Source organism: Cardiocondyla obscurior, linkage group LG10, assembly GCF_019399895.1.
Source record: "Cardiocondyla obscurior isolate alpha-2009 linkage group LG10, Cobs3.1, whole genome shotgun sequence".
Taxonomy (NCBI): Eukaryota; Metazoa; Arthropoda; class Insecta; order Hymenoptera; family Formicidae; genus Cardiocondyla; species Cardiocondyla obscurior.
Genome location: NC_091873.1, coordinates 6,657,558 through 6,670,699, shown reverse-complemented (window position 1 = coordinate 6,670,699; position 13,142 = coordinate 6,657,558). Strand labels below are relative to the sequence as shown.

At 48.7% G+C, this 13,142-nt stretch overlaps 1 long non-coding RNA gene across 1 annotated transcript in view; it reads left to right on the top strand.

Annotated features, from left to right (window-relative positions):
• LOC139106119 (uncharacterized) overlaps positions 1-13,142 on the top strand; it is a 29,739-nt gene that overhangs the window by 5,610 nt on the left and 10,987 nt on the right. The window contains exon 2 of the long non-coding RNA XR_011546303.1: positions 9,589-9,683. This is a non-coding gene — a long non-coding RNA (uncharacterized lncRNA). The remainder of the gene's footprint in view (positions 1-9,588; positions 9,684-13,142) is intronic.

The following is a 13,142-nucleotide window of genomic DNA, read 5'->3' as shown; positions in this document are numbered from 1 at the left end:
CAATTGATCCCCGGCAGTGAATTACACGATAATTAATCAAATTTAAATTATCGATCCCTCCCTCGTCGGGCGGCGGCGAGACGATCGATTTTTTTTTCCCCCGCACGATTTTTTTCGCGAATAGATCCGCACGCGAGCGCGCTAAAGAAAAAAAATGTACCTTCGCCGAAATGCTGATTTCAGTGGAAAGACCTTACTGCAGTCGATAATCTGGAACCTTGACATTTCTCTCAAAATGCACATTGATTTCGTACTATTATTAAAACTTTTGTAGGCACGTTTTATAAACCATATGATGTGAACAATGTAGGTACGCGGAGCCTGCGATCGATATCGCCTGCGGGATTTACAACTCCGCGCATTTCACCGTCGCGTAAATTCTCCGATCCTCCGTAACAGCTTTCCTAAACTAATTCGCTGTTCGTTAAATGTAACACATTTAAAACGCATTGTCGAGCGACAACGATATACCATTCACGTATTTATTTAAATACCTCAAACGGGTTTCAATCATCAATTTCATAATTAGCGCATTTATCTTATCGCTGGTTCGTGCTATTCTTAAGCCGATAACGTTATTAGCGCCGCCACGTCAGTTCTCGAGTATCCCCCGGAGACCTCGTTATCGTTATTTCTCGTATCTTTACATCTCGTTCGCGTAGAAAAATAATCGGGCATATCCGGGTACGTCTGGAGAAGAGAGGAAAAAAAAATAACTTCTCCTTTTTCTTTTTTTTTTTTTTTTCTCTTTATTTTTTCGATCGCACGTAGTTAAATAATCCCGGCGCGTCTTTCTGGAGAGCGAATCGGGGCCTCTTCTTCGCAACGTTTTGATGGCGCTGGCCGACCAAGCGGAACGATACTCCGTACGGATTTACGGCCCGAGTCTGGCCTCCTAGGCGCATCTCCTCCGGTCCTCCTCGGGAGGAATGAAAGCGCCCGATGTTTCTAAGCGAGAGGCACGGTCCGCGCGGAGGCATGAAGCGAGCGCCCGTCGAGTGACTAACGATCCTCGTGACTAACGCTCTTGTCTATCGGCGGCGCTAATTCGCCGTTTCTCGCGCGTCGAGTGATTCACGGGGGTCCATGAGCGTAACGAGGAGGAATCGCTCTCGTCACGGCGGAGCACAGAGCCGGGCATTATGTTCTTTCGCTCGATCGCTCTCGTTCCCCGACAATTACAGAGTCGCTCATTGTTGTCCTCCTGGGCGGCGCGATTCGCCGCGCCTCCCCGCGTCATCGCGTCGCGGACGGAATCGCGGCCGTTTTACGGAACGGATTTGCCTCCCCCTTTGTCTCCCCCCGCCTCCCGCCTGCCGGGCGAAACGACGTGGAAATGATTTGTTCGATAAATTTTCAACATCGGCCGGAGCGCATTTCTTCATAGGTATATACTGTGGGAAGGCACGGATCGCCCGGCCAGGTGCTCGAAACGATCGGCTTTCGTATCGGATTCGGTTTGTAGTGTTTCCTGAAAATACAAGCTCCGCTGCCCCAAGTAAATCGACAATCACGAGTGTGTGATTGAAAGGCCAGAGCGCCTCCTTTCTCGTACTCTCTCTTTCTCCTCTCTCGAGGGTCGCATATATTAACGCGCCGACCGTATCATTGCCGCTCGCCATTTATCTCGGTGCTCCCTGCGCACCCATATTTCCCTCCTTTCCGTCCCTTCTCTTCTACGGTTCTCTCGCTCCTTTTTTTTTTTTTCAACGGCACGAAGTCCCGATGGAAGAAATTCGTTAAATCACCCGCGCCGCGAGTGTGCGCGACGCGGCCGTTTAAGCACTCGGATAAGCGTGTCCTTGACGAGTCTGCGCTCCTCCTTGTCGGGGATTCACGGCGACGAGCGTGAGGCACAAAAGGAGGAAAAAAGAATTAAAAAAAAAAGAAGAAGAAGAGAGAAAAAAAAAACCGCGAGACACGGAGGGTCCGCCTGCGGTCGCGCGCACCGACGACGAATGCGTGTCGCACGGTACATAACGGAGTAAACGGAGTAAACGGCGCGTCGCAGCGATCCGTACGTGTGCAAGCCGCCGGTCCGTATCACCTACGGCGGTGCCGCACGCGTGTGCGTGTCACGTCTCGCGATTACGCCGTTGCGTAACGCCGACGTGCCGTCGATGCGCGTGATTCACGCGCCGTGGATATCACACGCTTCGAAAGCGACGGAGATTTGCATGCTCGGTTGACGAAACCGACGCAAAGGAAGCAAAAAAAAAATAAGTAAGAAAAAAAAAGAGGATAAAAAATAAATAAAAGATCCTCGATGGAATCGTAAACGTGGAATACGAAAATAATCGCTTAAGTGAGCGATCGCGTGCGGACGTCGGGGATATTAATAAAATCTGCTTGCGCGGCGCTTGCCGGAGCCGGATCGAGGGGGAGGAGGGGGGAGGGGAACACGATTCCGTCTGCATTCCACCGTTTTGTCTTTCACGCCTGATTTGTATTCCGCGAGTAAAAGTGCAGGATTTCCTCGAACGCGGTATCCGGGGCGAGCGCTTTATCGGGGGTCCCCGCGGTGGATCGGATACCGAATGTAACTCTATCGGCAGATATTCTGTTACCCGACGCGCCCTTGGCGATAACGCCCGCTGCTTTCTTTCATCCCGCAATTGCGCGTCACTGCTTGTCCTTTTACCGCGGCTGCTTGGCTCTAGTTTCGTATCTCAAGAGCTCGAGTGGGCGGAAAAAAAAAAAGAAAAAGAAAGGAGAAAAAAAAGGGGGGGAAAGCAAAAGGGGAGAGCGAGAGCGACACGTGGAGAAAAAAAAAAGAGGAGGCCGTCCTCGGACTTGTGCGCTTGGAAAACGGTCGACTCGCCTCTGCGACGACGAAATGAATGACTTCGACATTGAAGTAAAAACTGCAGTGAATCCCGGCTGTCAGTAACGCGAGTAAGTGAGATGTAATAAATGTGTTTCAATTACCAATCTGAGCCCGCGCTAACGGATCCTGTAGGAGATTGGTCGTTAGCTTCGTCTCCTTTTATTTTTCTTTTCTTTTTATTTTATTTTATTTTATTTTTTTTTTCTTTTTTTGCCATCGTGAAAACCCGATCGTACACGCGGCGCTTTTATTTCTTAAACTTGGACGAGAAGAGCGGAAAATTTCCCCGGAAAAGTTTCATTCGCGATATAAATATGAATATCCATAGGATATACTTTCATTTCAATTAACGTAATTATTTTCGTACTTTCGCGCAATTAAAACTTTTTTAGCGCGGCTTAAAATTAAAATCACTTAATAAGTTTTATTATTAAGCGCTTATCCACTCGCTCCCCGCGACGGAGCATCGAGCGTTCTTAATCCTTTGTACACTCCTGTTTACGAGGACCGCCGTTTAATGGATAAATGTAATACGGCGTATTTGCATCTAGATTCTACGGTGCATTAAAGCACCGCTGTCCCTTAATTCATTTTTGCGCCGAGGAAAATGTTTTCAGTTCGATTCCTCGCTTCTCCTTTTAAAAAAATCTTATTTTCCGTAGACTCGGTCAGCGGCGAGAAACAAGAATTCAGAGAACGGTAAACTTACGTAAAGAACTTACATTAAATTTTTTCTTTATTCTTATTTTTCTGGTGTGTGGTAAATTTATTAAAAAAAAATATTTAGGCGGACGGTCAATAGCAGTTAATGATAAAAACTCGCGGAGGTGGAAATCGCGAAAAATACAGGACTCGTTTCAATGAAATACTGATCCCGGGCGTGATACCAGCGGCCGCCGGGAGGAGCAAAGCCGCTGAAGTTTCGCAAACTGCTGACAAGAATTTGTGGCAGAATTCGCTGCTGGTTAACAAGCTGTCTGAGACCGCGAAAAACTCACTCGCCGCAACTTCCCGAATTAGAATTCGCCCTTTTTTATCCTCCCGCGCCGGCAGAACCGGAATTAACGCCGCGGACAAGATTGAAGGCGGAGGTAAAAGTAGAATTAGAGTCCGTTTCTTAAGCTGAAATTGGCTTATATGCTTTCGAATTACGATTTATGGGACTGAAGTCGAGTTTATCTAGGCCGACTTGAGCGAGCGCGACAAGAACCGCATGTAAAAGTATACCGACCGCTTTTCTTCCGTTCGCCGGAAAGCGCGCGGGAGAGAGAGAGAGAGGATTCGTTGATTAACGGAGACTATTACAATTCAGTTACGTAATAGAATTCCGCGGCTGAGATCGTAAGTTGACATTACGGCATATCTGAATATCGCCGCGCAATAACGGTTCACCTTCACTAATTTCGCGCTCCCGTTTCAAGGAAAATTAACAGCACACTTGACATTTTCTTGTCTCATTTAACCGCCGTGTTTTACGTTACCGCGTCTTACCTCGACAATCTTTTTTTCTTCTCGTCACGCATTGCTAAATTAAAATAAAAAAAAAATATATATATATATATAAAATAAAAAAAAGAAGGACGGACACGTCTTCGAAATTGTCCTCCGGTATTAAAATCGCTATCGTTTTCTTTTTATTATTTTTTTTTTGTCCGTTCTGAAAATGTTCTTTTCGGCTCGTAAAGACGCATTCCGCGCGACAGTATCGTATCAGTGATAATAGACACGGGAGAAGTTACCGAAGCAACGCGAAGCTTACCCGGGATATCGGCCCGGGGGGGATCACCCGGGGGCTACGCGGCGAAAGGCTATATACTTTTCCCGCGAAAGCTGCGGGCGAGGAAAACCGCGATGCGGTGATACGACGGCAAACAATACCTTCCGGGCACGCCCTTCCGAAGCTGCGCAAGGTTCGCGTAACGCCCGTGATTCATGCGTATTTATATCCGACCTGGATGCATTGTCGGTGCGCCGTTCGCGGCAAGAGACACACGCGCGAAAGCGCGCGGTGAATAGGGAATGAATCAGTGAGCGGTGGAGCGTGAGATTTGCGCTGTTAATTTGATCGTCGTTACTTTATTTGCCTTTCTCTCTCTCCCTCGCCCGAGGTCTGGGCTCTTTCCGCGTTTCCCGCCGCGGCACCGCGATCCACGTCGTCGCCGGGAACATCCGCGCGAAGTGACTCGCTCGTTTCGGGCCGCTTATTACTTGACGACGCGCGATATATCATCCGGCAAATATTTGACCACCGTTATTGCGATTGTGCACGAGCCACATTAGTTACGTAAATATATTCGAATAATCTCGTCGCCGCGCAATACGCTCGGTCGACGTAACCACTTGTTCGACGTGCGTTCCAACGTCGCCGTTGTTTCAACAGCATCTTACTTGTGGAAGCGAGCTGGCGTCGTACATAATTCTTTTTTTTTGTTTTTTCTTCTTTTTTAATATTTACGCTAGGAGTTTTGTCGCTGTCGAAGACACGTTGTATAATATCTACGAAACTGTGCACGCAGCATTTTGTTTTTTATTCTAATTTTCTACTCTACGTAGCTTTCGAAACCGACGCATGCTGCCTGAAACACTCTGTATGTGTTTCGCAATTTTATTTTTCCCCTCCCAATAGACGCGATATTATATCACGATTGCAAGTGCTATCGGTTGAATATGAACGGACACGTATTCAAGCTCTGGGATAATTGCATCTCTATTTCGATAAAAAAAAAAAAAAAAAATTTTATTTTTTTTTTCGACAAAAAACCTCGCGGAGATAAATTGCTCACGATCGCGCGCGCCGATCGAAAACAGGATAGCGGCGCGACGTGGCGAGATGGAACGCGGGAGTTTGTAACATAATGCAATGTGGGTGTTGCATACAAGGACGCAACGGACGTCTCGTGTAATTCCAGTTGGTTATTCAAGGATGAAAAACACTAGTTAGTATTGCGCGCGCTGTCGCAGCGAGAACGCGGTTCGCGAGAGCCTGCCGGCTCCGTCGACGTTTGATTTTACGGGATTTCTTAAGACCCTCCCTCCCTCCCCGCCTCCTCCTTTCCGACGTAATGTGAATTTATGCGAACTCCGCGCCGCGGTACGTCGTTGCGCAAACAATCAGATCTCGCGCAGATAAAAATTTTACTCCGCTCCGGCGCGACGTTTATATTAACGCGTTTTCTTACGCCGGGCGTTATTCCGCGGCGTTTATTCCCAGCCGGATATATCGCGCGACGACTCGCCCCGCGTACAAACGACGCGATCGCCTAGAACAATACGTTACACGTTGCACAAGTCCCCCCTCCCCCCCTCCCCTCGTTCTATCCGGAGGTGACATACGACGCCAGTTAAAGTTTAAGGGTCTTTTGCGCCGGGATCGATCCGAATCGGCCGCTGCGAGAAGACAAACGCGCCTCGGCTGCGCGATCTTTCCTCCTGTTTCTCTCCCTTGTTTTATTTTATTTTTATTTTATTTTTTTTCTTTTCTTTTTTTCTACGGCGATTCGATTGTACTCCGCGATACCGCGGGCTTACTTGGAACGACACGTTTCTGCAACGAGGGGCACGTGCCCTGATACACGATGGGCCGGGAGGGCCCCCGTCACCTGTTGGGAAGGAAGCAGGTGCGGGCGGCATTAAGTAATGGGACCGTTGGAATATACGCGTACCGGAAGGGCCGAATTCCCTCCGACGAGAAACACGAAACACGCGCCTCCTGGAAGGACCAATTTCAACCGGCGGCTTTAGCGGAAGAAGCGCACAGGTGCTCCTTAATGTCCTTCGTCCTTCGACATCCGAAATTTATAACGGACGTTTCCGAAGGTGTACACTCAGGCCGGTACATTCGTAGTCGGTTCCTGTATTTAGGATTGTCTTGAACACGGTCTTGTTTGGTTTGAAACCAATCTACGGAGCTTGTATTATCGTCTTAGGACGCGTTTGCTCAAGATGATCTTGAAATAAGTACCGACCGGCTTTGGTGAACGAACACCGGGCGAACGCGACCGTCGACATTCGCGTTTAATTTCGTATACGTTTGAAAATTATTGAAAATATTAATTAATATTAGAGCGTTGAAAGAAAAAAAAAAAGAAGAACGTTTTCTCGTCAACTTTTTAACATTTCACTCCGCCGTTATTGACGGTGCGGAGAAAAATCGATCGACGTGCAGCAAGAATGAAGAATTTAATAACTTGTCGTTTCAACTCCTCGCCGTTATGAAATTTAATTTCTCACACTTGTTTACAACGTATCAGTTCGTTCCATCGCGCTTCGCATTTATTAAAACCGCCGCTGCGATTTTCCACGCGCGGCAAAATCGCGGCGCCGGTGCATTCTACCGCTGCCGGAGTTAACAAGCTTGTTAGAACGCGATTTCCATAATCTGTAGCTTTCGAGGGACGGATCTAGGTCAGATTCCGCGGATAAAATTTCTTCCGAACCCGTCCGCGCCATCAGGAAATCTGTCAGCGACCGCTCTTTAAGTTCGCTCGCGCGGAGTAATTCGCGCACGTCCTACAGAATTAGGATGCAGATTAAATGAGAGCCGGGAATGATATTACGCGCTTAGCTAAATTTCGAATTCATTACGGTCGACCGGAATCGCTTTCAGCGCCGCGATGCCCACTTTCGGTGACTTCGCCGCGACCGCGTCTCTCGACCCAGAAGATAAAAAGTAAAAAAAAGAAAAAATAAAAAAAGGAAAACCTCTGTTAACCAGAACGAAACTTACATCTCTTTTTTCAGCGAAAGAAAATTATTACACCGCGATACACAGTGCGCGGAGAAAAAAAAAAAAAAAAAAAAAAAGAAAACGACGTTCCTCGCCAATTATAACAAACGCGACGTAAAATGATATTAATATCCTCGTGTGCGCATATAAAATATCCCGCTAGCGATGTATAAAACTCGCATTATCTTAATTTGCGAGAAAAACGTGACTAAGCACCGTCCACCATTACTCGCGAGAGCTTTAAGTGTTATAATGATCGTTACTTCTTGCTAATTGCAAGCGCGGAGGAGCCTTCTTATCGTAATTTTAGACTCCCGCGAGTGACGCGGAAAGATTCCGCCGCCGCGCGAAAGCTCTAATATCATTTCGATCCGGCGTAATTTCATTTTCTCGAAAATTATTATCGCGGCGATGTCGATCGCGAAGGTACACGTTGTATTAACGCTAATTGCCGCGCCATCGATCGCGGCAAAAGCGCTTGATCGCCCGGAGGCGTATTAAACGATGTAAACGGCACCTGTTAAGCAATTAACTGTATCTCCGCGGTGTCATCGGTGTCATAATCATCGTAAATCGCCGGTACTGAAGCACCTATTAATCAGAAATTCTACGTCGCTGGCGGGGCAGGAAGCGCCTCCGAGCGCCGAGCAGAATCCGAGCTTGTCCTGTGTAAGAAAGGCCGCGCCTTAATGGACGAGAGTAATGAGCGGGCAAAACACGAGCGAGGCGCGATAAGCCCGAGCAACGGCAAATTAACCGGTGAATTAAAAAAAAAAAAAGAAAAATTTAATTTTTGCTCTTTTCCCAGCGGCTATTTATCTCGACCGTCTTGTCCGGTGGAAATTAAGCGCGATAAAGGTATGACGATTTAATTGGCGACGTATTAACGTCTGAAGAAGGCTAAGAAAAAAAGAAAGAATCATTTTCTTTTTTCTTTCTTTTTTTCTTTTCTTTTTTGGTCTAGCCGGAATCGTATCGGACGTCGTTCGTTGGAATTTAAAATATCCCCGGTGTCGTAATTCTACCGATGACAGGCCGTGCATGTCTCCCTCGTACTTTTTAGCTCACGGATTCTCGGTAGGGTAATAAACTGTGATAAACAGTGAGCGACAGTGACGCGTTCGACGAAGAATAACATCTCGGAGACGTAGGTGCATACGAGATATGCCGCGTGCACGCGGCATACATGCACGGGGGCCCCCCGAGTATGCCGCACGTGCGATATTGCAAGCCCGCCGGTATAATTCCACCCAGCGTCACCGTGATAGCCGCGATAGTTGCATCATATACGTGGACGTGTCTCGTCAAAGTGTTTCCTCGGCGACGAGATCGACGGCTCGAGCGGGCCGAGCCGTGAGCGCGCGCGATCGACCTGACAGATCGATCGATCGTGATTTACGGTCCTCATAAATAACGACGGTGCCTTCACGCCTCCGCGCAATCCCGCGAGAATGTACATACGCGAGAGGGAACAGGCGGAGAGAGAGAGAGAGAGAGAGAGAGAGAGAGAGACGATCGAGTCCGCCAGCACGTTGAACGGTCATCGATCCGTCAAATTGTCGATTCTCTCCAACCAGCGGGGAAGACTAAGCGCGCAGGATGCGTGTGCGTGCGCACGTGCATGCGTTAGCTCATAGGTGCCGAGATATTCTTTTTCCGAATGCATCCGAGAGCGATGAGTCGTCGGAAACGTGGCCGCCGTCCCACCGAGAGCCCGTAGATGAGAAACTTGACACAGATCCTTCGGCGCGACGGGGGTCTAATATTTAACGGGGTCAATCAGAACCAGTCGTGACACCGCGGCGCTATTTTAATGATAATTGATGGTTGTCGCTCTTCGGTGATTTATAATGTTTATTAAAGAAACAATTACTCTTAACGGTTCCATAACTGCTCTTAACGCGTGTGACGATACGCCGGGAACGTTCGCGATTACGCCTCCGGGCGAGATCGACTTGAGAGAAACCTTTCTGCGCGATTTATAATTTATCACGGCTCATTAATTAACGTGATGTTATTTCTTTTTTTGTTTCAGGCGGCGGCACGAGAGCAGCAACAGCCACGTGGAAGGATAATGGCGAGGGATCCTCAGAATCGATTACGGACGATCGTCATGTTTCGTGGATCAAGGTAAGATATTCTATTTTATTAATGACTCGATCAACCGTATTCGATTTTAATTGTTACGTTGTTGGTTAATTAAAATTAGGCCGTTAAGCCGATGGTAAATCCGCGCCGGCGCGTCGTAGACGGAAATCGTTCCCTCTTGATTAAACTGATTTATATCAGTTAATAGTAATCCCACGTTTGTAGGAGCGAAATGCGATCGGCCGCGATGCCGCAATTTATCTAATATACTCGGCGCGCGGTGTTCGATTCCCCGCAAACGCAATTAATTGCCGCGCGACTTGAGTAATCATTTCTGCAGCGGTAAAACGCGCCGACGTCCCACGTTACCCATTATTGCTATCTGATTAATATAAATGATATTAATATTGATGAGAATGCAGATACTTAATTAACTCGATATATTCAATTAAGCCCGGCACTCTGCCGCGGCAATTTCCCAAAAGTTCATTTTCCGCGAGCCCCAGGACCATTTTCCAGTTTATTTAGCCGATAACTGTTCCGGCGCGTCGCGGCTACCCTATGTAAATTCGGTTACGGCCGCCATGAGACACCTAACCGCACGAACGAGTGCGCAAATAACGCAAAAATATATATTCAATAAAGCGAAATGTGTGCGCGGTCGCGATTATAGTACTCGCGACTCTCGCGGGACTCCGATGGCTCCCAATTTGTCGGCCACCCCCCGCCTCCCCCCTCCTTCGCCGGCGTATCGGCACTGAATCAACGAGAGATCAAATTTTTTTGTACGCGAAATCAATCGCTCGTTTACCTTTGACGCGTGAACTTTTTATAACTTTACCCCGGGTCTTTTTTATTTTTTTATTTTTTTTTATTTTTGGTAAATAGATAATCGGATCTTTCTCCCGCATTCTCTCATCCCTTTTAATAATTTCGCGGCGAGAGATTTCTGACCGTGTCGCTACGATTTTGCTCGTATTTCTCCTCCGTCTCTCACGGTGATTCGCGCGGTTTAGAACCACCGAAGAGGCGGCCCACCTGTCCGTAATAAAATTCTGATTTCGATGCCGGGCGTCAAGCCGGGGGGGTTGGTAAAAAAGGAAATAACGACAGGTCGCATCCGCGGCCGGATTCGGCCGCCGCCGCGCACCGTGCGGGTCTTCTTCCTCCCCCTCGTAAATTCACCACGAGGCGCGCGCCCCTTGTACCGGCGCCGATCGGCGAGAAAATAAATTCCCCGGGATTGCAGCCGTACGATCGGACTCGTGTAAAAAGAAAAAAGTTCCGCAAAAAAAAAAAAAAAAAAAAAGAAAAAAGAAAGAAAGAAAGGAAAGGGAAGAAAGGGAGAAAATTACGCGCTCGCAGTGGACATCCTGCTCTCTTCCACTCTCCCTCGGCCTTTTTCCTCCCCCGTCGATGCCGCCGCCTCGCTTTTTGTGTCCGCGCCGAGAACGGCGGTGGAGCATGTAATCGGATTTCAATGACGATACGTTAACAACATTCGGCCGTCGCCGATCTCGTCGCGTTGTCGGTAAGAAATGAGATTACTCCCGGCGAAAAGGGGGGCCTCCCCCCCTCCGGAGGGGTTGGGAGGGTGCGCATACGCCGAGCTCGGATGATGCTCCCGTTCCTCTGATGTGTGGGGATCGATAATATCGGGCCAATCGGTATGCAGGCGGTGCAATTGAGCCTTATAGTAGCGGAGCGCTGGGTAATGTATGAAAATCTGTGCCGCGACCGTATCGCGCGGGGTAATATGTAATTTCTACAGCGAGTAAGCCTGAGATTACTATCGCGATTTTTTTAAATTTTTTTTAGCGGACGTAATATCGTAAGTGCGATTTCTAATTACGTGTACCTCTCAAAACCCCCGAAAAACCGAGCGGTGTGCGGGTTCGTCGTATATAAATTTTTTTACCCCCTTTTTTTTATTTTTTTTATTTTTTTTTTTTAATAAAGAGTTGCAACGGGAAAATAGAACTCGCTTCTTCTCGGGCGAAAGCTCAACGTTTCGTCGGAAAATAGCGCTTGAACGCTGTTAAGACTTGAACGGGCGATCAATTTAGCCTCGAAATCAAAATGGAAACCCGCACGGCACCCGTGGGAGATGTTCCCGTTGTCCAAAGGTCGAAGTGCACCGATGCGGAGAAGTGCAAAGGCGAACGAGCGCGCGGGCGAAGAAAGAGAGGAAAGGAGGGCGCGAAGAGGGAGCGGGGGGGAGGGCGAGAGAGAGAGAGAACGAGCGGAAAGAGGCGCGAGGGAAGGAGGGAAAATCTGTGAAAGTGGCGATGTACAATTCGCTTGTTCGAGCGACTGCGCGGACTAGTTTCCAAACTGCCTGCGGCCCCCGCTTAAGTCTCTCAATGATCCCTTTGTTTAGCCACGGGATGGCCTTAATGATCGCTTGTCCCCGGTAATGTCACATTTTGTACGGTTTTACACCCCCTTTTCCGCCCCCTTCCCTCCGGTTCTTTAACCGTCGTTCCCCTCGTTGGCTTTCCCCTTCTTCATTGTGCCGCGACGAGCAGCTCGCGAGAGAGAAAACGTCGCGCGACCCCCCTCCGTCTCCCTTTCTCAGTCATTAACAATCTCCATCGTTTTTAATGTTCTAAGCGCCGCCGTCGCCGGTCTCGTTTCCCTTTCATCCCCCTCGCGCGATTCATCCGCGTTGAGCGAAATTCTCAAGCGGTCCGGAGTCGCGCGACTCTCGTTGCCGATACCTTATTTTCGCAGCGATTGATCTCGCTCGGCGAACGTTCGCGTACGCTTCTAGGGTGGTGCGTTCGCTGAGTGTATTACACACTTCTACATCGCGCTCTTTCGAATTTCGGTCCTCCGCGATGCATCCGCTCCCATCTCTTTCGTACATTTTGCGCATACTTATCGCGGATTTGCCGACGGTGCCTTCACCCTCCGCCACGCCGCGCACCTTCGACCCTCCAACCCCGTTTACGTTAAACTTTTCATAGCCGCTCGTTTTTCTCGCGTTCGCGGGGGCTTGCACGCTTCGCCCGATATTCTTATGTTAAGCGACGCGAAGTGCCGTTCCGAATAAATTGCGTGGATAATTGCGCGGAACGCTTTCGGTTAAGCCCACGCGGAATAACGCGGATACGTCCCATTATGTCGGCGAGATATATGCGTCCGGAAAGAAGATTTCGGAGACTCTCCCTTAATTGACCGCGACGGTTTACCGTTGCGATCGAGCAGACTTAACCGAAACGGAAGATCGCGTTCCCGAAACGAACGCCGCGGATTCGAGCCACCCTCCCGAAAAGTGGGTGGTGAAACGCCGTCTTAATCCGTTCTCCCGAAATTAATCCCCGCCGCACTCGCTAATAGTTTTACTTCTCGCGACGGCACGAATTATTTCACCGGCTGATCTGCCGGGATAAGCCGGCCAGGGAAATAAACGCTACGCGAGATTTTCCGTTTTCCGCCCCCGCGCGCTTTTCCCAGCTTTCCGCGAGCTTTATGGCGGCTTTAAAAAATATCGCGAGC